This window comes from Ceratotherium simum, chromosome 2 (genome assembly GCF_057802395.1).
Source record: "Ceratotherium simum simum isolate JZ-2026a chromosome 2, ASM5780239v1, whole genome shotgun sequence".
NCBI lineage: Eukaryota > Metazoa > Chordata > Mammalia > Perissodactyla > Rhinocerotidae > Ceratotherium > Ceratotherium simum.
Genome location: NC_141901.1, coordinates 79,454,610 through 79,480,415, shown reverse-complemented (window position 1 = coordinate 79,480,415; position 25,806 = coordinate 79,454,610). Strand labels below are relative to the sequence as shown.

At 36.7% G+C, this 25,806-nt stretch overlaps 1 protein-coding gene across 6 annotated transcripts in view; it reads right to left on the bottom strand.

Moving 5' to 3' along the window:
• Positions 1–25,806, bottom strand: part of TTLL7 (tubulin tyrosine ligase like 7) — a 136,853-nt gene that overhangs the window by 100,717 nt on the left and 10,330 nt on the right. The window lies entirely within an intron of this gene.

Sequence of the window (25,806 nt, the reverse complement as noted above, 5' to 3'; positions counted from 1 at the left end):
TCCAGATATTCTTATGTATGTATTTTCTACATTGATTTTTAAATTATTATTTTCACACTGACAAGTAGAACAAACATGTTTTACAATGTATGTAACTAGTTTTATATACTTTTGAAAATGTATCACTTTTCTGGAGGCGGGGGCAGAGAGATCCCAACCCCTCCCTCCACCTTGTGTGCCCAGTACTGACGTTAGATTTTTACACACTCCTGATGACTCTTTGGTTCTTGTTTCCTACCATCACAGTGTTTGGTGTCTAGCTCACCCCCACCCCTCTTCCATACTTCCTATCCTATTATGTGACTTTTCGGTTCTCAAAACCCATCAAAAAAATATTTATTAGTCAGGACAGGCTATATATTGTTGTAATAATAAGCAACCCTCAAACCTCAGGAGCTTAAAACAACTAAGGTCTATTTCTTGATCATGCTACTTATCACCTAAAGACTGCCAGGCGTGCTCTGCATATCAGTCACACAGGAACCCAAGCTGTCAGAGCGGCCATCATCCAAACAGGAACCAGTCACTGTGCCAGAGGGAATGAGAGTTTTGGAGAATCTCACACAGGCAACTAATGACACACAAAACTTCTGCTCACAGTTCAATGGCCTGAAGCAGTCACATGACCACAGCCAACCAAAGTCAGGAAGTGCAGTCATATCATATGACCAGTAGGGAAAAAGGCCAGTAAATAACACTAACAACCATCACAGACTCCAACCTTGACTACTCCCTATTTGAACTCAGCTATCCAGCCCTAGGTACTATTTTCTAGTTCTCCATAGCCCCACTTTATAGTCTTCTCGCCTGCCTGGAAAAAAATAGCTGAGACTCTGTATTAGGTTCAGTCTATCCCTTGGCTTTACACAGTGGATAATTAAACTTCTCTTTCCTGAGCTGCTATGAATTGAAATAAAGATTATAAGGAAGAGGAAGAAGACAGGGAGGAAGAAGAAGAGAAGGATGGGGTTAATGCTGTCACTTATGTAAGACACAGCATGTGGCAGGCACTCTTCAAGGTTTTAACGTATAAAACTCTGATCTTCACAACCCTAAAAGGTGTCCTGTTAATATTATCCCCATAGACAGGTGTTTAAAGAAAAGAGGTATAATAAACAAGGATATTAAAACACAACCTATAAGAACATTTTAAAATGATAATTCTGCAAATTTGCCTCAAGCTAATCCTCTCTGGATTCCTAAATTGTAATTATCTGATGAAAGATGTTTCTACTACTGAAAAAAAAATGAAAAATAATAAATATAGCACACATTATATCCAATTAAGCTTTTACTTTCGGGGGAAAACAGTCTCCATACACATAATGTATTATTTTGCAGAGAAGTTATTGCAAGTAACAGTCAAAAATCTATTACTTTGTGAAAATTATCAAAATAGGCAGCCGATTTTTTTATGTGCAAAAAGTAGTATTTCCAAACATTGGGTCACGAATACAATTTTGCCCATTTTTGTGCTATAACATATCATTAAATTTTAGCACCTGGTCCCCAAACCAAATTTGATATATTATTTTTATTTTCAAAGAAACGATGCTTTTTGTTACATTAAAGTAAAAAACCAAAAGTAAAAGAAACATGTGACGTTTTCTAAACATTAAAATTTGAAGTGTTTCTTATTTGTTTTGAATATTATTAGGATTGGATTTAATGTGAGCCCTAGACCAGCAGTTTCTTAAACTTTAATGTGCATACTAATCACCTGAACATTGTTAATTTGTTCAGACTGGAGTGATGTTAAAGGAATATTGTTGAAGTGCAGATTCTGACTCATTAGGTCTGGGGTGGGGCCTGAGAGTCTGCATTTCTAACAAGTTCCCAGGTATGCTGGTCCACAGACCACACTTCGAGTAGTGAGGCTCTAGGAGACCACAATGTTTAACATTATGCTGATACAAATTTTTTAACTTAAAGCACTTGTTTATAATATGTAAAAATTATGAAATTATAAAATTATTTTAAAATTCATGTAGGTGATGTGAAATTATATATTAATGTTAAAGGGGTCCATGAGTCAAAAAAATAATTTAATTAAATTAAAAGGCTGAGAAATGTTGGTTTAGGGCAGTGATTCACAAAGTATGGTCCCAGGAACAACAGCATCAGCATCCCCTGCAAACTTATTAGAAATGCATATTCTCAGGCCCAACCCCAGAACTTCTGAATCAGAAATTTGGGGATGAGGTTCAACAATTGACAAGCCCTCCAGGCGATTCTGATGTAGGCTAAAGTTTGAGAACCACTGGACTAGAGGGCCAAGGGCCAGTGGCATGTGTGAACTCCAAGAACGTGGGGGACACCACTACTGGAGCCTACTCCCTCCTCACTGGTCTTTTGAAGCAGAGCCATGTGGGCAACTTAGAAATTACCTGACAAAGCAATAAGTGAAGGAGAAAGCATTTGCCGAGCAGGGCTCTGAGCAACTGGAAAGGAAGAAATTTGCTACAAAGGATCTCATTTGCTACTGCAGATAGCCCTGCTAAGTGAGGTTCTGCTAATCTAGAAAAACAATTTACACCCCTTGTTTGAGCCCAAACCGGCTACCAATGCTAACCAACCAAGACATTCATTTTAAAGATAAGCAATCTAGCAAAAATCACTAAACATATGAGAATTAACAACAATCACAAAGATTAAAAATACACCCTCTACTCCCAAGTACTGGGCCAGGAACATGGGAGCTTCATCTGAAAAGGTCATGGACAGCTGAAAAATGGGGGAAAAGGAAATGCAAATGAACATCGACAAGAGAGCAAATACACTGTGGTACACTCATACAATGAAAGTACTATACACAAGTGAAAATAAATGAACTAGAACTACATGATGAATCACACAAACGATGCAGATCAAAAAATGCTGAGGAATACATACAGTAGTATATCATTTACATAAAGTTTCAAATTATGTAAAACAATAATATATGATATACATTGAGGTATAGATATAGATATATAGATACAGATCTCTTATGAATTAATACATATGAAATAACAGTGTAAAGAACTACATGGAATGATAAACACCAAGTCTGATCCTCTTGAGAGAAAGAGGGAGGATGCAATAGCCAGCCCTGTTCTACAGAAAGTGAGCACCTATGTTCTTATACATACCAAAGATGAAATTTTTAATATAAAGAATGAATACACCTTTATCATGTTTTAGGCTTTTGAAATAATATGTAGAAATAAAATAGCCAAAACACTTTTGTTTGAACCATTCTATGTCTCCTTGAAACTACTGTGTTCTAAGTCACACGGTTGGAAATTCAGGTCCAATCCTGACTCATAAGCAATGTGAAGTCACTGAAGGACAATAAAGAGGAGTAATATAATCCAAATTTCTTTTTGACAGATTACACCAGCAGTTACTGTGGAGGCTGGATGCGAGAGGGCAGCAGTGGAGACAGGGAGTCTTAAGAGGGTGTTGCAAAAGTCCAGGAGAGAGATGGTAAAAGCTTGATCATGAATAGAAGCAACACACACAAGGAGAAAGAATACTACTACTACAGAATAGCAACAGAACTTGCGGATCAAGAAGGAAAAAGTAATCTCAGATGACTTGCAGGTTTCTGGTCTAGGAGAACTAGGTAGAAGATGGCACCATTCATCAAGAGAAAGCCTGCAGGAGGAAGAGCCACTTCGACACGGAAGATGGTTCAGTTTTATACTTGCAGAAGGGCACAGATGGAAAAAAACAGAAGATAAAACAATAGAATTAGTGATTATCTGAAGACAAGAAAAACTTCTACTTTTATAAATAAAATGCTTTTCATTAAACTCAAAGCATAACTGCTCCAATTTCTGTGCTCTCTGCCAAGAAATGACAACAGATTTTCAAAATGCCCAGCTGCCTGACTGGTGAACAAGTGACATCACCCAAACAACAGTCATCACAGGAATACATTGGCACCACTCCCGTGTGTACAAATTAAAAGGGTTTTCAGAGAAGCTACTTACTCTCTGAACATAGAAACTTTTGTCTCCCTCTCTCAGACTGGGTAGATTCTCAAAAGCTAGATCTGTAGTGTGTTCTAGACCTAAAAAACCATTTGATCCACATCTAAAAACCTGATAGGGAGCCAAGTGTGACATTATATAAGAATAAACAGAAGAACTATTTATTCCTTCTAGTAACAATTAATATTGACCTTGAGCAACAGTAGCTTTCACTAATGTACTGCTTATTTATTTTTCAAATTGCCTTAGCCTGCTTAGTATTTGTTCAGTCTTTATGGTTAAATTATAGCATACATACAAAATGTCCACTAAGCTCTGTGGAGTGTCCTATATTTGGAATTTAAACCTAATATGACATGAAAAAGTAGAGATTGATAAATAGGTAATGATAACAGCATACCTTGAAGGCATTTTTCCCTTATTAATAGTTATATTTCCAGAACTTAGGATAAGAAAAAGGCAAAAAGCTCACTCTATAAATGTTGAACTAAATAAGTCCAAAGCAAGTAACAGCTATAATTCAGTTATTAAAGTGACAGAAGACAAGGTGATTTTATAATGTAGCCATCAAGTGCTTAAGTAGAGCTAAAAGCCCCTTTGGGTACACTTCTCCTAGATATAATATTGCAGTTCTATATAATTCTCCACTAAGCCTAAAATAAAGTCTCATTTGCTCCCTAGGAATAAAATGTTATCAATTAACTTTTGCATATACCACTCACTTTTGTAAATCCATTTGCCTCCTCTCATTCCCTCACCCTGCAAAGAACTGTACCAAATCTAAGACAGTTGACCTCACATCCTCAAAACACCCAACCAATGCTTGACTACATGACAACTCTTGTTCTGAGCTATGGAGTTGGAACTGAAGGCCCTTTGGACCCAACTCTCCCCAACTTGCAGTAACCTAGATCACAAGGTGAAAGAGAGGACTGGGGGAAGCGGAGAATGTCTAAAATATCCAGTTCTCTGTTCTCTGCCAGAAAACGCACAATAGATACCAAAATGTGCAGCTGGTGAACAAATGACATCACCCGAATGTCATCTGATGCCAGCATTTGTAGTTTTAAATGTCCAAAACTTAACTCTTTAACTTCCGCTGAAAACCTGGCACTCCTCTTACGTTCCCTATCGTGGTAAAGGGCATCACTACAGCCAAACAGCCAAGAGAGAGAAACCAGATAATCTTTACCTCTTCCTTTGACCTCCTTGTTTGACACTGAATCAATGCACACCTTGTTACCAATTTTAGGGTATATATTAGTTCTATTATTTATATCACCATCTACTTCTAAAATAAGTCTTAAATGTATAAAATTCATTGGGTTGTTAAATAAGCCTCCTATGTCATCCATATCAGTTAAAGAGTTAACACATCGAAAGACTACTAGATACCTACCTAATAGCCATTCACTAGTTCTTCCTTACTAACAAAACATCTATTGGATTATTATTAGGGGTGCATTGTGCCTATCTAAATAACTACATTTCCCAGACTTCTTTACAGGTATATATGGACATGTGACCAAGTTCTGGCCAGTGAGGTGTAATGGAAGTTGTCAAGGAGGGAAGAGAGGTAGACAACTGGTGGACACTCATTTATTTGCTTTTCTTCTTTCCAGCCTGGAAAGCAAATCTGATTGCAGGAGCTGCAGCAATTCAAAGTGACACTGGTTCTGTCATGGAAATGCTACATCAGTCTCGGACTGCCTACAGAGAAAATAAACCTCCATCATGTTAAGCCACTGTTATTTTAAGTTTCTGTTTACCATGAGCTAAATGCACCTTCTAATGGATGTACTACACCAACAGAAATTACTGATTTGGTTTTTCAAAAGATATACAAGCCTAAATGCAAAGCGACTGGCACAATGACTCTGGATATGTATCGTCGTTGCCACAGCCTAGAACTACCCATCTTCTGTGAACAGTAATCTAAATTTCCTCTGATGAAGCACTACTCTCTCCCACTCTCACTCCATGTGCTTTGGACGGATCGATGCCAATCTCAGCTCCAAGGCTGGGCAAATGACTTAGATCTGAAACAACTGTGGAATCCCATCCCCTTGACCATGGAATTGGGTCAGAGATGAACACAGGATCCAACTAAGACCAGAGAGAGTCACACCCAGAACTCATTCTCAGACTCCTAAAGAATATAGTTTCTCTTTTGAGCTGGATTTGAATCTGAGAGGATACCTGCTTGCATTGCTGGTCCCCATCCTGCCTCTACACAGATCCTGAGGATGAAGTCAACATGAAGGAGGTAGACAGAAAGAGAGAGAGAAAACAGATCCTGAACTTTTCAATAACATAAACTGAAAAATTCCTTTCTTTGCTTAAACCAGGTTCATAACCAATAATTGAACATCAGTTCCATTTTTAATTTTGTTTTTAAATTAGGAAAATTACTTCAAAATGTCCTTGCATAAAATGTCACAACTCAAGTGAAATAAGAGGAGGCTTCCTTGCATATTTCCTTCATGAAACGTTTGGTTCCCAGGCAGCAGCTTTAAAAATGTCTTTTAATTTACATATTCTTCTATCTCAAACACAGAGCCTGGACCATAGGAGCTAAACTGCTGAGCCACCATAGCAGACGGATAGTTCTTTAGGAGATTTTCAAACCTAAAATAAGAAGTTTTCAATTGCATTAATTTCTAGAATCAGGTAAATTTGTCACAGTTTTCAAATCCCTCTAAATTAAATTAAATCTCAGTAAAACCAAGCTATGGTCTTAGAGTCATGCAGTGCAAGTTTAGAAAAGTCATATAGGAAAAGGAAAATGCACAGGTCTAGTTCGTATAATGCTCTGCATGCCTCCATCAGCTAAGCTAAGATGAGTGTATAACCATAAGATCTTAAAGAGGGAAAGAAAAATAAGGCCATTTTGTTTCTGGATCATTAAGTGAGGTGCAAAGTGAATTTACAAGATCAACCTTTGGAAAGAAAGAAAATACTAATAGCCTTTATCTAACAAGCCCACTACTAAGAAAACTAATTAAACTTAACTATATTTTAATAGGTTTAGCTCATTTTAAAAGAAGAATCTTTCCCAAAAGTCATTCCAGAACGTTAAAAACACTGCATCTATCTGGCATACAATCTTTGCTATGAAACCAGTCCTTTTATAGAAATGCAAAGGAAAAGAGCTATTTTTGTCCTTCATTCTAACAAACAATAATGGAATGCAGAATAGAATTGGTGCCTGAAGTTAACCAGTGCACAATAATATAATATCCACAGATACTATACTCTCAAACAGTACAAATTTGTTTTTTTAATCATTCTTTCTTCTCTTGACCTCTACCTTCCCTTCTTACACAGAGTAAATAAATACTATAAAGATGTATCATTAATCTGTTTAAAATTTTAGCTATCCCTTCATTATTTCATTTCATTTCTAATTAACGCAATAAACATTTTTTAATGCTCATCATTTTATTAGGTTCTGTAGTGAGAAAAAAATATATACATCCTGCCTTTAACATAATATACATTTTCTTTTACAGAAGTTACTTAGCAGATCCAAAACTACCTAAAAGACAAGAATTCATCCAAAACATTCTGACATACTGATTGTATCAACTATAAATATACTCAAGAAGGAAAGTTGACCCTAAATAGCTATAAAATTATACATGTAACCATATATCCACAAGAGGCAGCTCAGTGTTATAAATTATACTCAATCAACAAAGCTGATTTTCAGTTGTGCCTCATGGGATTTGGATTTACTATTTTTTAATCTTATCCAGTATTCAAAATTATCCATATATACAAGTCTGACTAGAAAAAATGTGCATTCTTTCGAAGAATTTTAATCAATGTACTGCAAAACTGTCATCTATTTCCATCTTGAATCGGCTTTGGTGATCATGCCACACTGTTGGAACTTATACTAACAGATTATTTTTAAAAAACTTCATTATATCTTCCTAGTCAATCTATTAAAAAAAAAGGATTTGCTTTAAGAACATGGAAAAAATGAATCTTACAACAGCAATATACACTTGGCGTGCAATTTTATTTATTTACTTTTAATTGAGGGAAAATTGGTATATAACATTATATTAGCTTCAAGTGTACAACATAATAATTCGATCTTTGTATACACTACAAAGTGATCACCACAATAAGTTTAGTTACCATCCATCACCACACAATTGACTCCCTTTACCCATTTCGCCCGCCGCCCAGCCCCTTTCACCTCTGATAACCACCAATCTGTTCTCTGTATCTATGAGTTGTTTTGTTTTGCTTGTTCATTCATTTTGTTTTTTAGATTCCACATATAAGTGGAATTTATTTTACTGAGCATAATGCTCTTGAGGTCCATCCATGTTGTCACAAATGGCAAGATTTCCTTCTTTTTTATGACTGAGTAGTATTCCATTGTGTATATATACCACATCTCCTTTATCCATTCATCCATTGATGGACACTTAGGTTGTTACCATATCTTGGCTATTGTAAATAATCAATGAACATAGGGGTGCATATATCTTTTTGAATTAGTGTTTTCATTTTCTTTGGATAAATACCCAGAAGTGGAATAGCTGGATCACACGGTAGTTCTATTTTTAATTTTTTGAGGAACCTCCATACTGTTTCACATAGTGGCTGCACCAATTTACATTCCCACCAACAGCGTTCAAGGGTTCCCTTCTCTCCACATCCTCTCCAACACTTGTGATTTCTTGTCTTTTTGATAATAGCCATTCTAACAGGTGTTAGGTAATATCTCATTGTGGTTTTTATTTGCATTTCCCTGATAATTAATGATGTCAAACATCTTTTCACGAGCCTGTTGGCCATCTGCATGTCTTCTTCAGAAACACATCTACTTAGATCCTCAGCCCATTTTTTAATGGAATTGTTTGTGTTTTTTGCTGTTGAGTTTGGATATTAACCTCTTACCAGATATATGATTTGCAAATATTTTCTCCCATTCAGTAGGTTGCCTTTTCATTTTGTTGATGGTCTCCTTTGCTGTGCAGAAGCTTTTCAGTTTGATGTAGTCCCACTTGTTCATTTTTGCTTTTGTTGCCTTTGCTTTTGGGGTCATATCCAAACATTCCACACCAAGACCAATGTCAAGGAGCTTGCCACTTATGTTTTCTTCTAGGAGTTTTATGATTTCAGGTCTTACCTTCAACTCTTTATCCATTTTGAGTTAACTTTTGTGTATGATGTAGATAGTGGGCTAGTTTCATTCTTCTGCATGTGTCTGTCCTGTTTTCTCAACACCATTTATTGAAGACACTGTCCTTTCTCCATTGTACATTCTTGGCTCTTTTGTAGTAAATTAATTAACATTATATGTATGGGTTTATTTCTGGGCTTTCTATTCTGTTCCATTGATCTATGTGTCTGGTTTTATGCCAATGCCATACTGTTTTGATTACTATAGTTTTGTAGTATAGTCAGGAAGCATGATACCTCCAGCTTTGTTCTATTTTCTCAAGATTGCTTTGGATATTTGGGGGTCTTTGTGATTCCATACAAATTTTAGAATTATCTATTCTAGTTCTATGGAAAATGCCATTGGAATTTTGACAGAGATTGCACTGAATCTGTAGATTGCTTTGGGTAGTAAAGACATTTTAACAATATTAATTCTTCCAATCCATGAGCACAAAATATCTTCCCATTTCTCTGTGTCATCTTCGATTTCTTTCACCAATGTCTCACAGCTTTCAGTGTACAAGTCTTTCACCTGCTTGGTTAAATTTATTCCTAAGTATTTTATTATTTTTGATGCAATTGTAAATGGAACTGTTGTCCTAATTTCTTTTTCAGATATTTCATTATTAGTGTATAGAAACACAACAGATTTCTGTATACTGATTTTGTATCCTGTAACTTTACTGTATTTATCAGTTCTAACAGTTTTTTGGTGGCGTCTTTAGGGTTTTCTATATATAGTATCATGTCATATGCAATTTTAAATATAGTCTCTCTGCCTACATTATTGTCTTCTGCTGTTATTTGATTATTTAATTAAATATTCACTTAATGTCTTCTTCAAATGACTAGAATATAAGCTTCTGTACAGTATATATATTCTTCACTCTTCACAGCACTTGGCATCTTCAAATGTGGGTGGGCCTCATCCAATCAGTTGAAAGTCTTAAGAGAAAATAGACTGAGGTCCCCCAAGAAAGAGAGAACTCAGCCTCAGACTCTTCAGACTCAAGCTGCATTATCAACTCTTCCCTGGGTCTCCAGCTTGCCAAACTACCCTGAAGATTTTGGACTTGCCAGCCTCCACAATCACATAAGGTAATTCATATTCATTCTCTCTCTCTTTCTCTTTTCTCTCTCTCTCTCTCTTCCTCCATTCCCTCCTCCCTCCCTCTCTTCATATACATATATATATGTTTCTCTAGAGGACCCTAATTAATACATTCATTATTCCATAGGGTCAGCTGCATTTCATGAGACTAAAAATCTGATATAAAATATTTTTTAAGGGGCCAGCCCAGTGGCATAGTGGTTAAATTCGCACGCTCCGCCTTGGCAGCCTGGGGCTCACGGGTTTGGATCCTGGGTGCGGACGTACACACTGCTCATCAAGCCATGCTGTGGAAGTGTCCCACATACCAAATAGAGGAAGACTGGCACAGATGTTAGCTCAGGGACAATCTTCCTCAAGCAAAAAGAGGAAGACTAGCAACAGATGTTAGCTCAGGGCCAATCTTCCTCACCAAAAAAAAAAAAAAATTCTTTAAAGCAAGAAGATTATGGAAGAAAAGATATACCAACCTAAATATAACCAAGGACTAAACTAAGGATGCTGGATTATTACAAAAAGAATAGACGAGGACAGTTGTATAAAGAACAATCTACAGGTGTCATTTCTGGAAAAGAAGTGAGGAAATGAGTAGATAATATAGACTATTCCATAATCACTACCACATTTCTTTGATTCTAAGCCATACTGTTTTGTTTTGTATTTTAAAATTTAAAAACGTCTAAAATTATGATGCATCTTATAATCACTGTCAGCCAGGTGGCAGTCCTGACATAGTTACCATTATCTTTGCATACACATCAAAATTTCCAGAATCAGTGTCAGAGGCTGAGAGAAAAATCCAGAAACGATAACAGAACACTCTTAAGAAATGTTGCATCACCAACTCTTGATGACACAAAGGATGATGTTGTATGGAAAAACATGGAGAATGAGGACTCTGAATGAAGAAGAGATTCAAAAGTGTCTGTTTTTGAGTATGAAGAAATTTAAGGAATGTTTGGATCAATTTATTTTACTTATAGTTTCTTTTTTTGTACGCATAAAGTGATATTTTTAAAATTACCTTTAAAAGGCTCTTCCAACATGTATAAAATAAAATTGTAGTACTATGAAAGCATTGTTTCATAGTTGTAATTGCAGAGGGATTTTTTTTCCAAGTAAGTAATACAGTGATGTGTCTTACAATGAATGTGATCTTAACTGTTATGAAAAATAGCAGCGTATTGGCTATCAGAATTTCTAGTGTATAGGACTAACAACAATTTCAACCACCCTTTGAGCCTTTACTCTATGCCAGTAGTTCTCAAACTTGAATGTGCATCAGAATTTCCTGAGGGGCTACAATAAGATTGGTAGGCCCCAACTCCGAGCTTCTGGTTCAAGGCAGCACAACTCATGTCAGACCTCACTCTTGGGCAGGAGTGAGAACCTCATGTACTCTTTGACATGGGCAGGATTAGCTCAGGGGCACATTGTTGAGCCTGCAGATAAAGAGCATCAGTACCTGCAGCCGTACAGGGAGGGGGAAGCAATGGCAGACTCACAAGTGATCCATTTCCAAATCCAATTCTGACACCAACAACCTGTGTGATAACTGCACAGGCACTAATGTTTCCATTTATTAATCTGAAAAAAGAGAAGCGGAATGAAGACCTCTTCTAGCTCTAAAATTCTAAAATCTTTGGCCCCAGAAAAGAAAAAAAAAAGTATAATTTAGGTATTTCGTGATCTGGATAGGTTTTCTAACCCAGGCCTCACTCAAAATATAATTTCCAACATTCCAATTAAAATTGGAGCCAGAATGCAGAACTTCCAAAATAGTGTAGCGAGGAGTTCACCAATTCTTCTCCTCAAAAAACAATGATAAAACTGCAAAAAAATGTCAAAAACAACCATTTCAGGGTTCTGGAAAATGACCAAAGGAATACAAGAAATGGAGAAGCTTTTATTCGAGAAAAACTGCTGAACTCAGGGTAAGAACAGTGGGAGTGGCATTTTAGCCTGGTGCCTTCTCCAAACACCAGCACCCTCCAGCGCCATCAGTGTGGCAGTTCTGCCAGGGCTGGGCAAGGCATGCAAAGCCGCAGCTTTGCTGTGGGAGGGAACTGACTTGACTTGGAGCGAAGTGTAGAAACGCATCGTGCCCACAGTCATTGTCAAAAAGAACAGCAAACTTGGTGGCAAATAACTGGGATCTCTTTCTCAACTTAGGAGTGCCTCATGATTATCCCCCCCACAGAGTTCCCATCTTATGCTGTCAAGAAAAAACGGGAATGCTGACTTCATGATCTCAACGTATGCAACTGTCAAATGGAATTTTCCTTCACCCAAGGAGATGGTGAGGATATTAACAATAAACATTAAAGTTGTTTAGAGGAAATCTCTCTGTATATCCTTTATTTAATTTTATATTTTATTTATTTTTATGCAGTTTATTATGACAAGAATGAGTTAAAGATAAACAGATGTTTGTTTCAATGTAAAATCTTTATTCTCAGAATGAGAACATTCTTACTCATTAAAACGGGAAATAAGACAAATATACACAAACGAGTAATTTTCCCTTGAATACAGAAACATCTTCTGAGCATAGGAAGCACTCCATAAATACTTCTTGAATTAAATTAATAATTTTAAATAATCACTACCAAAAAATTCTATTCGATTTTATTGTTTACAATTATTTTCTCAAAGTAAACATGGATCTTCTTAGAAATCTATCAAAAGCACCCATTTGATGATATTCAATGTCTGCATTTTCCTGGTTACGTTACTTTTCTCAGATTTACTTTTAGTAAAATGACCATGTAGGTAATAGAGTAATTTGGTAAATGAAATATTTAGGTTTCCAGAGAGGACACAAAAACACCAGAACAAGCTAATCATGACGGACAACAGTGAAATTTCACAGTATACTTTCTAGATTACACTGACTCCAATCACTGTTACGTTACTAAATTTGAAATGTTACTTATAAATACTATCTCATATAATACAAAATTAAATATATCACTCTTGTGTACATAAATCATCACTTTAAAAACAACCTACTGACCTTAGTACTCTTAATATTAGAAAACTGGGCACAGTAAATTAAAATCCTAACAACTGAAATCAAACTCAAAACAATTTAAGTTATTAATCTACTTATTTTAAGGTAGCCTATAATTTTGTTTCTCTCACTAAAGAAAATATTCTGGGAAGCAACTAGAAAGAATAGCAAAAGCCTAAAATATGTAATGTGTTTATGCTCTTGACTTGGTAATTCTACTGCTAGGAATCAATCCTAATAAAATCACCCAAAATGTTGAGGCACATTTGCAAACAGGGATGTACATCAAGCCATTATTTATGCCTGTAACTGAAAAAAACCTAAATCCATCCAAGAGAGAAATTAAGTCAATTATGATACAGCCAAACAATGGGTTACTATATGGTCATTAAAATTGAGTATGAAAACTTTTACTGGTATGCGAGGCACATAATTATTTGAGCAAGGATATGAATGATTCATAATAAATTAAATAATAACATTCATTTTATCATGAATGAATGAATGATAAAATTGTAGGAGATTTGCTTTAATTTACTAAACTTAAGCAAATATACCTCAACTAGGATATTATATTCACCACCTATCTGCTTTATATGTCACATTCCATTTGTTTTTTGAAAGTCCAGAATATTTTAAAGAAAAATATGAAAATCAATTATGAATCATATGCCAGGATGAATTTTACTAGACAGTATTAATAAAAACCTCTTAAAATAAATCTATAAAATTGGTTACCTCCCAAAGAGACTGATTCCTAAGTAGTGCACAAGGATTATGACTGAGAATTACAACACTTTGTGCTTATTTTGATACTCGGAATATTTACTAAACTACCTCTGAGGTTAACACTTCTAGAGTAAATCAAAATGTAAACTAACTGATCCCAGATTCCAGAAATTCAAGCCAAGACTCAGATCATCAAATAAAAATAGCTGGCAGTGAAGTTACAGTACAAGTTATATTTATTTGAGGTATTATTCACACCCCAAATCAGAGAAAATTAGGAGCACATAGTACATACTGAACTCATTTAAAAATGGTTCCCTTTAGAGATGAACAGAAAGAAAGCAAAACCTTAGAAATCAATGTGGGAGCAGTCTGTTTTCTAAGTTCTGATTTCAGTTTGGTCACGTCAGGTTTGAGATTATCAATAGCACGTCCAAGTAGAAATTCCAGGAAGCAGTCAGAAATTAAAATAATTGTTAATCAAAAAAACTGTAAGACGCAGTTCTTCTTCCCCTGTCTGCATTTTAGTTGCTGGTATTATCCAAGAGGTCTGTCTTGGTTCAGGTTCCCCTGAAACAAAGCCTAATACGAGGATTCAAATGTAAGTAGTTTATTTTGGGAAATGCAGGAAACACTGGTAGGGGAGCAGGCAAGTGAGACAGAGATGGGAAGACAGTCAATAACAGCCATGTTACAAAGGAAGCTATATCACGGCCAGCTGGATCTTAAGCCCCTAGGAATCTCCGAGAACCAGAGTAAAACACCACCAGCTTCAGAGTTAACCCACCCAGGGGTCAACCACTGGTTGAGAGCTGCTGTAGGTGTGGGGTGGGTATTAATTCCATGGCACTTCCATACCTCCTGGGGGGGTGAGGGTGGGAGGTGTGCAGGGGGGTGGGGGTGGGACCTGGAAAGGCAAGGGGCCTCTAGTCCCATGGCTTCCAGAAAAGTTCTTAAAAGCCCTGAGGAAAGAAATGCAGACACTAGCAAGCAGTCAGAAGTAGGGAGAGCATAAGGAAGCGGTAAGGGGCCAGGGATATGGGGAGGGCACTGAGGGCATCTACTCAACAGCTATCTCTAAATTGTATTACTTGCGTCCAAGACTTCAATTATCACTTACCTGATGAGGGATCCATTCCAGACATGGCCTCTAACTTCAACCAAGAGACTACCCACCATGGCCCAGCTATCATATAAAAACAAGTTAAAATATCAGCACTGATTCTTCACAAGGCCTGGAATCCAGTTTCTATGTGGAGGATTTAGGAACGGCAATCTGTCTCAGGCAGGTGGTGTTAAGAGATTTGATATTGCCCAGCAAGTACACTATAGTTGCTTATATTGTTTATTTCTTGTATTTGCATAGCAGGTGTTCTATATTTACTTAGATTTTTTTTAAGTGATTTTGATGGAGTTGATAGAGAATAGTCATATGTGGCTCACATCCACAGGATACCCCTCAAAGCTACACCGCTGGAACTTTCATCCTCTGTCAACTCCACTACACTCACTGGAGTTTGCTAGACTCTTGGTTCTGTACCCAGTCCTTGAATGCTTACAGCCCATTCAGACTTACCATCTAGTTCTTGGCACATAGGCCTTGGTTAAGTCCTTGCTCTTAAGGTTTTGATGCCTCTGTTATCTCTAGTAATAAACTCCCCACTCCAGCCCCACACCCTCTAAAAACCCATCAACGGTCCTGCACATCCTAAAAATAAAAGGTAAGAGGAGGACGAAGAAGAGGAGTGATGGGAAGAAGGGATTTAGACCATCTATCTCTAGTTCCTAACTATCCATAAAATCCAGATCCATACTGTCAAAGCTTTTCCTTCAGACATTTCAAATTTAGTGGTATTTTCTATCTCAAAACTTCAACAATCCCTATAAGGGTGTATGTCTACCAAAACACCTATAGAAGAATGTTCATAGCAACTTTAGCAATAATAGCCCCAAAGCAGAAACAACCCAAATATCAACTAAGAGTAAGATGAATAAACAAATTGTGGTATATTCATAAACAACGGAAAACTACACAACAATAAAAAATGAACCACAGCTGCCACAACAACATGGATTACTATCACAGCCTATGACAAGTGAAGAAAGCTGGGCACAAAAGAGGATATCCATATATTCTGTATGATTTCATTTATATGAGGTTCAAGAACAGGAAAAACTAAATCTAAAGTGATAGAAGTCAGAATAAAGGCTACCTCTTGGCAGGATCAGGGGTAACTGGTTGAGAACAGTCATGAGGTAACCTTCTGTGATGCTGGAAATGTCCTATATCTTGACCTGAGTGATGCTAACACAAGTGTATGCATACTTAAAAATCCATCAAGCTGAACCTTTAAGATTTGTACAGTTTATGCTATATATGTTATATATATTTATGTGTGTGTGTGTTACCTCAATTTTTAAGAGGTACTGATATATAAGAATCAGAGGTAGGAGGAGAATGAAGAGAATCCAAGATTACAGAAGTCAAAGGGAGAACAGAGTTTCTGAAAAGGTATAGTATAGGCAACCTTATGGGTATTACAGAAGGAAAGCTCAAAAAGGAAGAAGACCAAGAAGCAGTCATCTTATTTAGAAAAGTGGAGGTCCTGACTATTTTTGAGACAGCAACAGGAAATGTCAGATTACTAAGGGTTTACTAGATAGAAGCAGGAAGAGATGACCTTCAAGAAGTAACGAGAAAAGAAAGATGGTATATAGTTTAGGAGAAACAAGGTCTAAAGGAAAGTTGGTGGGGTTTTTTTTGGGGGGGAGGGGATATGATAGAAAAAAACTTGAATATGTTTTTAGAGCCAGTGGATTGAAAATAATTAAAAATAAAAGAGATATGGGGCCAGCCCCGTGGCTTAGCAGTTAAGTGCTCACGCTCTGCTAATGGTGGCCCGGGTTCAGAACCCCGGGCGCACACCAACGCACCGCGTCTCCGACCATGCTGAGGCCGCGTCCCACATACAGCAACTAGAAGGATGTGCAACTATGACATACAACTATCTACTGGGGCTTTGCGGGGGGGGAAAAAAAAAAGGAGGAGGATTGGCAACAGATGTTAGCTCAGAGCCGGTCTTCCTCAGCAAATAGAGGAGGATTAGCATGGATGTTAGCTCAGGGCTGATCTTCCTCACAAAAAAAAATAAAATAAAATAAATAAATAAATAAAAGAGATATGAAACACCTAATGGACTAGGCACAAGGGTCTAACTACATCGCACAGGCCAAATCCAGACCACTGTCCGTTTTGTACACAAAGATTAAGTGAACACAGCCACTCCTCATTTGTTTCTGTATTGTCTAAGGCTCCTTTTGCCCTAAAAAGGCAGAGTTGAAGAGTTGCAATAGAAACCATCTGACCTCAGACAGAAAAGTTTACCGACCCCTGAATGAGGGTCCTCTAGGAGCTAGAAGGAGATATAATTAACAGAAGTAGAGACGTTAGCACAGGGAAAAAGTAAAAAATGTGTGATTATGCCAACATATAGTGAAAGAGCAAGGGAGGGACATAAAAATTATTCCTTTTCTATGCCAGGGAATAAGCAGTGCACTGAGTGCCCATAAATAAATTAGACACGGTTTCAGGCCTCCAGAAAGTAAGTCAACTATAATAATATTAACAACTACTACTGCTACTTGTACTAATAGCAATGACTAACATTAATATCATACTGTTTACCGAACATTTCCATCTGGATATTCTCAATGCCACTGCAAACTCAAAATATCCAAAACTAAACTCGTAATCTAGGCATCTTCCTCTCCTTCAACGCTTAGCAATTCCAGCCCCAAGTCCTGTTTCGTGTATCCTCTGAATGTCTTCCCTTCATCTCCACGTCTAGTCCTAGCCACCATCAATCCTTCACTTAGACCACTGCACTAGGTTCCTAATAGATCTACTGATATCCAATCTTAGTCCTCTCCAATCCATTTTCTACAATGCAGATTCCAAAAAGCAAATCTGATCATAAATCTTGTCGTGTTACTCTCCCAATTCCCTTCACCCTAGCTGGCTCAAATCCCTTTGGTAGCTTTTCAACGCTCATCTGATGAAATCCAAAAGCCCATTCAGGGCCAAAAAAGACCTTTCCAAAAAAGACCTGTGGTACCAGTCAATTTAGGTTAGCTAACAATGTTTCCTAGAAATTCCTTCCTGCATGATTTTAGGTTAGATTCAGCCACAAGAGAATGCTGCATGTAATTCTGAAGGCAGAAGTAAAGTCGCAGGCATGCTCTGAAGGTCAGTATAGGGCACATGCACTGTTGTAGGTTGTACATGTTGACAGTGATGGGCTTGCTCCCTGTGTTGGCAAAGGGCAGCATCTGAGCCTGCAGTTCCTCCAGCTCCTGCCAGACTTTCTTCAGTCTCTCCAAATCCTAACACATCTAGCCTCCCTGGGCCAGGCATATGTGTAGCTCCAGGCAAAGAACACCAGCTCTGCCTGGGGGTCACCCACATTGTCAAGACTGGAGGGGTCAAGAGTCAGATATAGGCTCCACTTTTTTCTTCTGGGTTCCAATTTGTCCTAGTGGGTTCTAGTTCACGTCCACTTGTTCTTTCTGACTGCCAGCCCTGCTGACCCACCAGATGCAGAGACACAAGCCCTCTGTAGACGTCTTCTAATCCCTATAGCAAATATCTTATTCCATATCACTCTTAGTGATTCTGCTTCCGTGATGGAACACCAAAGAGATCCAAGTGCCTATCAGCCTGCCTGTCTTTCCAGCCTGATTCTGAGCCACCTTCTCTGTCACTTTCTGTCTCGTAACCACCCACTGCATATTCCCACTACAGAGACTTTATACATGCTATTTTTCCTGACTAGAATCCACCCCCATCCATCCCTGGCCTTTGCCTAGTTAAAGCCCACCTTCCCTGACATTATTCTCACAGCATTGGGTACCTTTCCTTCACAGCACTTATCGTAGTAATTATACATTTATTTTTAATTAACTCTTTCTCTCTCATTGGCCTATAAACTTGCAAAGAACAGGGTCTATGGTTGGTTCTGCTCACAGGTGTATCCCAAGCACCCAGAAAAGCACCTGGGACATGGTGGGCACTCGATAAATATTTGTTGAATAACTGAGTGAATGAATATTTGCTCTCTGCCAAGCACTACGTCAAATGCTTTATGTAGATTATTTCATCTATTACTTACAAAAACCCTATGAGCCAGGGATTATCATCATTCCCATTTTACAGATGAATAGATGAAGTTGCCATAAGCGGTAAGACTGGGGTCCTACCACTTATGTGCAGGAACAGTTTTACTTGGCATTCACACTCTTAATCCCTTTGCCCTTCACAACACTACAAGGCCAATTGAATAGGATTGCTTTTTCACTTGACAAATGAAGAAGCTGAGATTTAAGAAGTTAGTTGACTTGCCTAAGGCCGTGCTAGGTCCCAGCTAAGGCTAGAACCCAGGTCCAACACCAACTTCATTGTTTTTTTTAAAAACTTGATCCCTCTACCTGCCTGCAGCCAGGCCCCAAATTCATCCCTCTACTGCTATCCACATTGAGATTCACCAAAGCTTTCCTACCATAACTGACCTCCACAATGAACTCTCTACGAGCACTATTATCTTTTCAGAAATCAATGAGGTTAATGGGAAGACATAGCACAGCACCTTAAACACACAGCTGTATGCTAATGACCAACAATGCCATGGCTTGTTTTTCATTACCATCACTTTAACATATCTGAAGCGCTTTAACAAAAGAGAATGGAAAATGGAAAAGAAATGTATATCATACCATATTCATATGGGAAAGTTTTTCAAAAGGATGCAGTTAATTTTTCATAAGGAAATGGAAGGAAGAAGGAAGAAACAGAGTAAGGGAAGAAAGCGAAAGGAAGAGGATGGGAGGGAGGGGTTGAGAGTTAAATTTTCCTTCCTAGCAAAATCAAGCCAGTTTTTTCTGTCATGCAGGAATGTTTGATTTCATTAGCCTCTACAAAATATGCTTAGTCATTAATGCTAAGTAAATCACAAGCCTCTGACAACGCTGTCTTAAAACCTATCTGTGTGACACATTCTAGACTTCAATTTTCAATCACAAGAGACAGGTAGAGTTCCACAGTGTCAAAGGAGATAATGTGAGAAATGACGACAGCAGAATGAGACCACATGGCAGATAATCACAGTGACAACACATGTCAGCCTCCATAAGATTCAACTCAGTAGTTTAGATACTTCTCACAAATTCTAGAATCCAATTCAAGTGGATTATTTCTAGCTTACGTTTTATCATATTGGAATGCTTTGGAAACAAATAATCCTTCATTCAAAACCTACTTTCAGAAAATGTTCATCCATTCTCTACTAACACTTCCCCTCAAAACTGTTCTATTGCTAGAGTGAATTTAATCTTGTGTCTATAAAAGCTAACAAAGTAAAGGATTAAGCACTTCTCTAGGCTTACAAGTCTTCAATTTTCTTAATATCCTTAATAGCAAAGCTTTTAAACTAAATTAGCTGTAAAACCTCAAAAAGTGAATTTCCCCTCCTGGAATCAGACACTTCAATTTTAAATACCTAATTTCAACTTTGAACATAAGATTCCTGTTGGTATATCAAGCATTTCATTTTTAGGTGCATTGGCGAGCAGAAATACCAACTTTTATTCTCAGTCACAAAACTTAAAATTTTTTCATTTCTTTTGCAAATACCTGATTCTGCCATTACACACTTCTGCATTACACAGTGTTGTAACTGGCAGTGGACAACGAGTAACATGTATTAAATGCTTACTAAGCACCAGGTGCTATCCTAAGAGCTTTACATCTATTAACTCATCTAAGAGTACAGGTATCCTACAAATGTTTTAAAAACTGAATAGGTTGAAAGAAAATGCACAAAAGAAAAAGTAAGATAAAGCATGCATTTCATCTAAGCAAAGCTGATGTAGTGATTTACAAATCCATTTCCTGGACATGGGAAAAATGTTCGTTTTGTTATTTGAACGTGTACTAAGTGTAAGAAAGACATACATCCATGAAAAAAAGAATGTTTTCTCAGTCAACATCATAAAGGCTCTTACTGAAAACTAGGAAACAAACTAAAGATTATGACAAGAATGAGTAAATTTTTATTGAAATACAAAGAAAACTAATAAATTATATATTTGAAATAAATCATTCATTTAGATGGTCTTTTTAAAGCAGTTATTATAGAAAAATCATATTGAAAATTATAATAAATAAATAAGCTTTCTAAGACGAAAATCAACAATAGCAAAAAGCATACCAGCAGACTACTAAGTATATCTACTTAATACCAAGGAATAAACACATAAAAAACGTTCTTGTCATCATAACATTAAGCCTAACAGATTTTAGCGTCAAGTGAATGATAATATGATAATGTGGTAGAGGCATTTGTAGGTTAATGCTCACTTTTTTGTACTTTTATACTTATTTGTACTTATACTCACTTTTTTGTACCTTTTTGTATTGAAAATACATACCACACACAATCTACTACATAATATCAATATATTTCTACTAAAATTAGGAGTGTTATATGTTTGAGGTATTTATCTGTGTCAAATTGATCTCTTATACCTGCCTTGTAAGTCACTGAGTAAGGTTTCAACTTTAATCTAAAATATTTTGTAAAGTACTTAGTCTATATTCTTGAGGCTGTTCAATGAAAGCCAATTCCATAATTCAATGAAATAGTTACTTGAGTAACTGAGATCCTAATGATAAAAGTAGCCATTTTCTCTAGTAAACAGTGTTCTCCCTTTTTATCTCAGCCATATGCTATTCTATTATTTGACAGAACAATAACAAAAACAAAGCATGGTGTTTTCTACATGATATGAAAGGGTTTAGAACAGTGCCTAAAACATAGTAAGCACCACAAAAGGGTTAGCTACACATGATTGTTGATATTATTAATCAAGGGAACCAGACATTGTATCAAATGCCTACTATGTTCCTCACATTGCACTACAGGCATTACAATCAGGAGTTTCAACATACACTGCAACAGACAAACTTTAAAAAATACTGATGCCTTTAAAATTCTTAGGAATAAACTTAAATACGAATGTGAAGACTTATACACTGAAAACCACAAAACATTGCTAAAAGAAATTAAAGAAGATACAAATAAACGGAAAGACATCCTGTGCTTGTAGACTGGAAGACAATATTGTTAAAATGCCCATACTACCCAAAATGATTTACATATTCAGTGCAATCCATATCAAAATCCCAACGGCATTTTTTACAGAAATAGAATAAACAATCCTAAAATTCATATGGAACTACAAAGGACCCCAAAAAGCCAAACTAATTTTGAGAAAGAAGAACCAAACTGAAGGCATCACACTTACTGATTTCAACATATATTACAAAGTTGTAATTATTAAAACAGTAGGATACTGACATAAGGATAGACATAGAGATCAATGGAACAATAGAGAGCCCAGAAACAAACCCACATAAATGCGGTCAACTGACCTTTGACAAGGGTCCCAAGAATAAACAATGGGGAAAGGATAGTCTCTTCATCAAATGGTGGTGGGAAAACTGGATACCCACAAGCAAAAGAATGAAATTGGACCCTTCTCCTACACCATACACAAAAAAATCAACTCAAAATGGAATACAGACTTAAATGTAAGACCTGAAACTGTAAAACTCCTAGAAGAAAACCAATAAGAAATGTTTCATGACAGTGGTCTTGGCAATGATTTCTTGGATATGATACCAAAAGCATAGGCAATAAAAGCAAAGAGAGACAAAGAGGACTATATCAAACTAAAAAGCTCCTGCACAGCAAATGAAATAATCAGAGGAAGGAAAAGATAACCTACTGAATAGGACAAAATATTTGCAAACCATATATCTGATAAGGGGTTAATATCCAAAATGTATAAGGAACTCTATCAACTCAATAGCAAAAAAAAAAAAAAACAATTAAAAAATGGGCAAAGGACTTGAATAGACATTTCTCCAAAGAGGACATGCAAATGGCTAACAGGTATATGAAAAGACGGTCAACATTACTAACTATTAGAGAAATGTAAATTGAAACCACAATGAGATTTCACCTCACACCAGTTAGAACGGTTATTATCAAAAAAAAATAAAAGATAAATGTTGGTGAGGATGAGAAGAAATAGAAACCCTTGCACACTGTTGGTGGGAATGGAAAATGGTGCAGCTGCTGTGAAAAATGGTATGGAAGTTCCTCAAAAAATTAAAAATGGAACTACTAGGGGCCAGCCCAGTGGTGTAGCAGTTAAGTTCACCCGCTCCGCTTCAGCAGCTCGGGGTTTGTGGTTTCGGATCCCAGGCACGGACCCACACACAGCTTATCAAGCCATGCTATAGTGGCAGCCCATACAAAGTAGAGGAAGATGGGCACGGATGTTAGCCCAGGGCCAATCTTCCTCAGCAAAAACAGGAGGATTGGCAACAGATGTTAGCTCAGAGCTAATCTTCCTCTCCAAAAAAAAAAAAAAAATAGAACTATCATATGATTCAGCAATTCAGCAATCTGGGTATTTATCCAAAATAACTTAAATTAGGATTACAAAGAGATATTTGCACTCCCATGTTCATTGCAGCATTATTCACAATAGCCAAGATATGGAAACAATCTAAATGTCCATGGATGGATGAATGAATAAAGAAAATGTGGTGTATACATACAATGGAATATTATTCATTATTCATCCATTTAAAAAAGAAGGAAATCCTGCCATATGTGACAAAATGGATGAACCTTGAGGACATTATGTTAAGTGAAATACGCCAGTCATAGAAGGACAAATATTGCATTATGCCACTTTTATGAAGCATCTAAAATAGTCAAACAGGTAGAAACATAGAGGAGAATGGTGGTTGCCAGGGGCTAGAGGGAGGTGGATATGGAGAGTTGATATTCAAGAAGTATACATTTTCAAAAAAGAAAAAAAAAAAAAAAAATACTCATGCCTGGGTTCCAGCCCCAAACATTCCAATTCAATTGGTTTGGGATGCAGGCTGGGCATAGAAATGTGTTAAAGCTCCCCGTGTGATTTAAATGTACAGCCAAGTTTGAGAACCACTGTTTACATGTGTTATTTCATTTAGTCCTCATAGGTTGTTTTATTAATTACATTTTACAGATGAGAAAACTGAGACTCAGAGAGATTCAGTAACTTGTCAAAGATGTGGACAGCTCTGTTTAACTCCCAAAACCTTTGCACTATATACCATGTTGCCTTCTGAACTGCAAATATGCTAAAGCCATCAGTTTATTTCTTAAAATCTTGAAATCCTGCTGAGAAAGAGCCAAAGAGTTCCTTCACAAATCTGCATTTTGGGTATGAAAGGGGCCTGTCTCCCTATGAATTGGGAGCTCTGGCACAGGTTTTTCTTTATTTGTTTTTGTTTTGTTTTTAAATACAGACCATGACTCATAGAGGGTCATAAAATCAATTTAGTGAGATTTTATAAGTATTTTTTAATTTTATTTTAAATGAAATAATAGAATAGAATAGATGAAAATATAATAGTGCCAGAATGCATTGCATGTGGTAGGAAAAGCATTAACTGTAAGTACTGAGTCTTGAAACTTTTGTTTCTATGCGTGTGTGTGTGTGTGTGTGTGTGTGTGTGTGTGCGTGCGTGTACTCTGGCAAGAAATAAACCGTATTTCTTACCATGAGTTACAGCCAAATATGTCTGAAAGATATTCTAACTAGAGATAAAAGCATGAGATAAAAAGACCATCCTGAAAATGCTATTCATGTTCTAATTTGCACACACTTCCTTGTGTTTTCTCTAATCCTGGGATGTCTTCCTTCTCTTCCCCGCACTCAGGCACAGCTTAGTTGTCCCCTCCTTTCCTTCTGTCTCCTAGGCAGAATTAACTGTCCTTCAGTGCATCACCTCTGTTAGAACATCCACCATCGACCACATTGTATCATATTTTTAAAGTATTTGCTTTAAAAGTTCTTTATTGGAAAGGGCAGTGTCTCTCGGCCTGAGTAATATGAACAAAACACAGAGCCTGATACATAATGGAGCTTAATTTTTTTTTTAATTAGGTGCAGCAGCTCTCCATTATTTTACTCATAAAATTTTGGTGATACAAAATACGAATTAAGAATGAATCGCATCTTCCATCCTTCTGAATAATCACAAATTACCACTAGTTACTTAACTATCTGGCTTATCCACAACTAGTCTACATGATACTCTTCTCTGTCAAAGATTATATCAAAGAAGAAAGACAAAGTTTGAAGGCAGCTCTACTGGATTAGCCTACATTGTTTATACCAGCCTATTCTCTTATCCATTTTAATATTAAATCGACTTTTCCAATTCCTGTTTCCATACTTAATTAAACAGATTTATTGAACACTTACCAAATAAAATACACTAAATAAGTTGTGGTTTGTTTCCATTTTATGAATGGTAATGGGAAAAAAACATTTTTACTAAAATGCCAATTGAAAGGAAACAACCATTTATTCTCTCTCAATCTTAACTTCTTAACTCCATCAAACTCTTTTTATCATTTACGTTCATCTAAATAAAGCATTTTATCATATCTTTCCCATTTCTTAACTTTATCGAAATATTGGAACTATTTGATTACTTTTTTAAAAAGTCTTTTAAAAATATATATTACATATACATATGTATATGTATACATACAAATATATGGTTTTAATATCTTATAGCCTTGACCAGCCAAAAGTGCAATATTATCACAGTGATCTGAAGAATAAGGACATTTAACAGATATCATTCACTGTATCTAATAAGT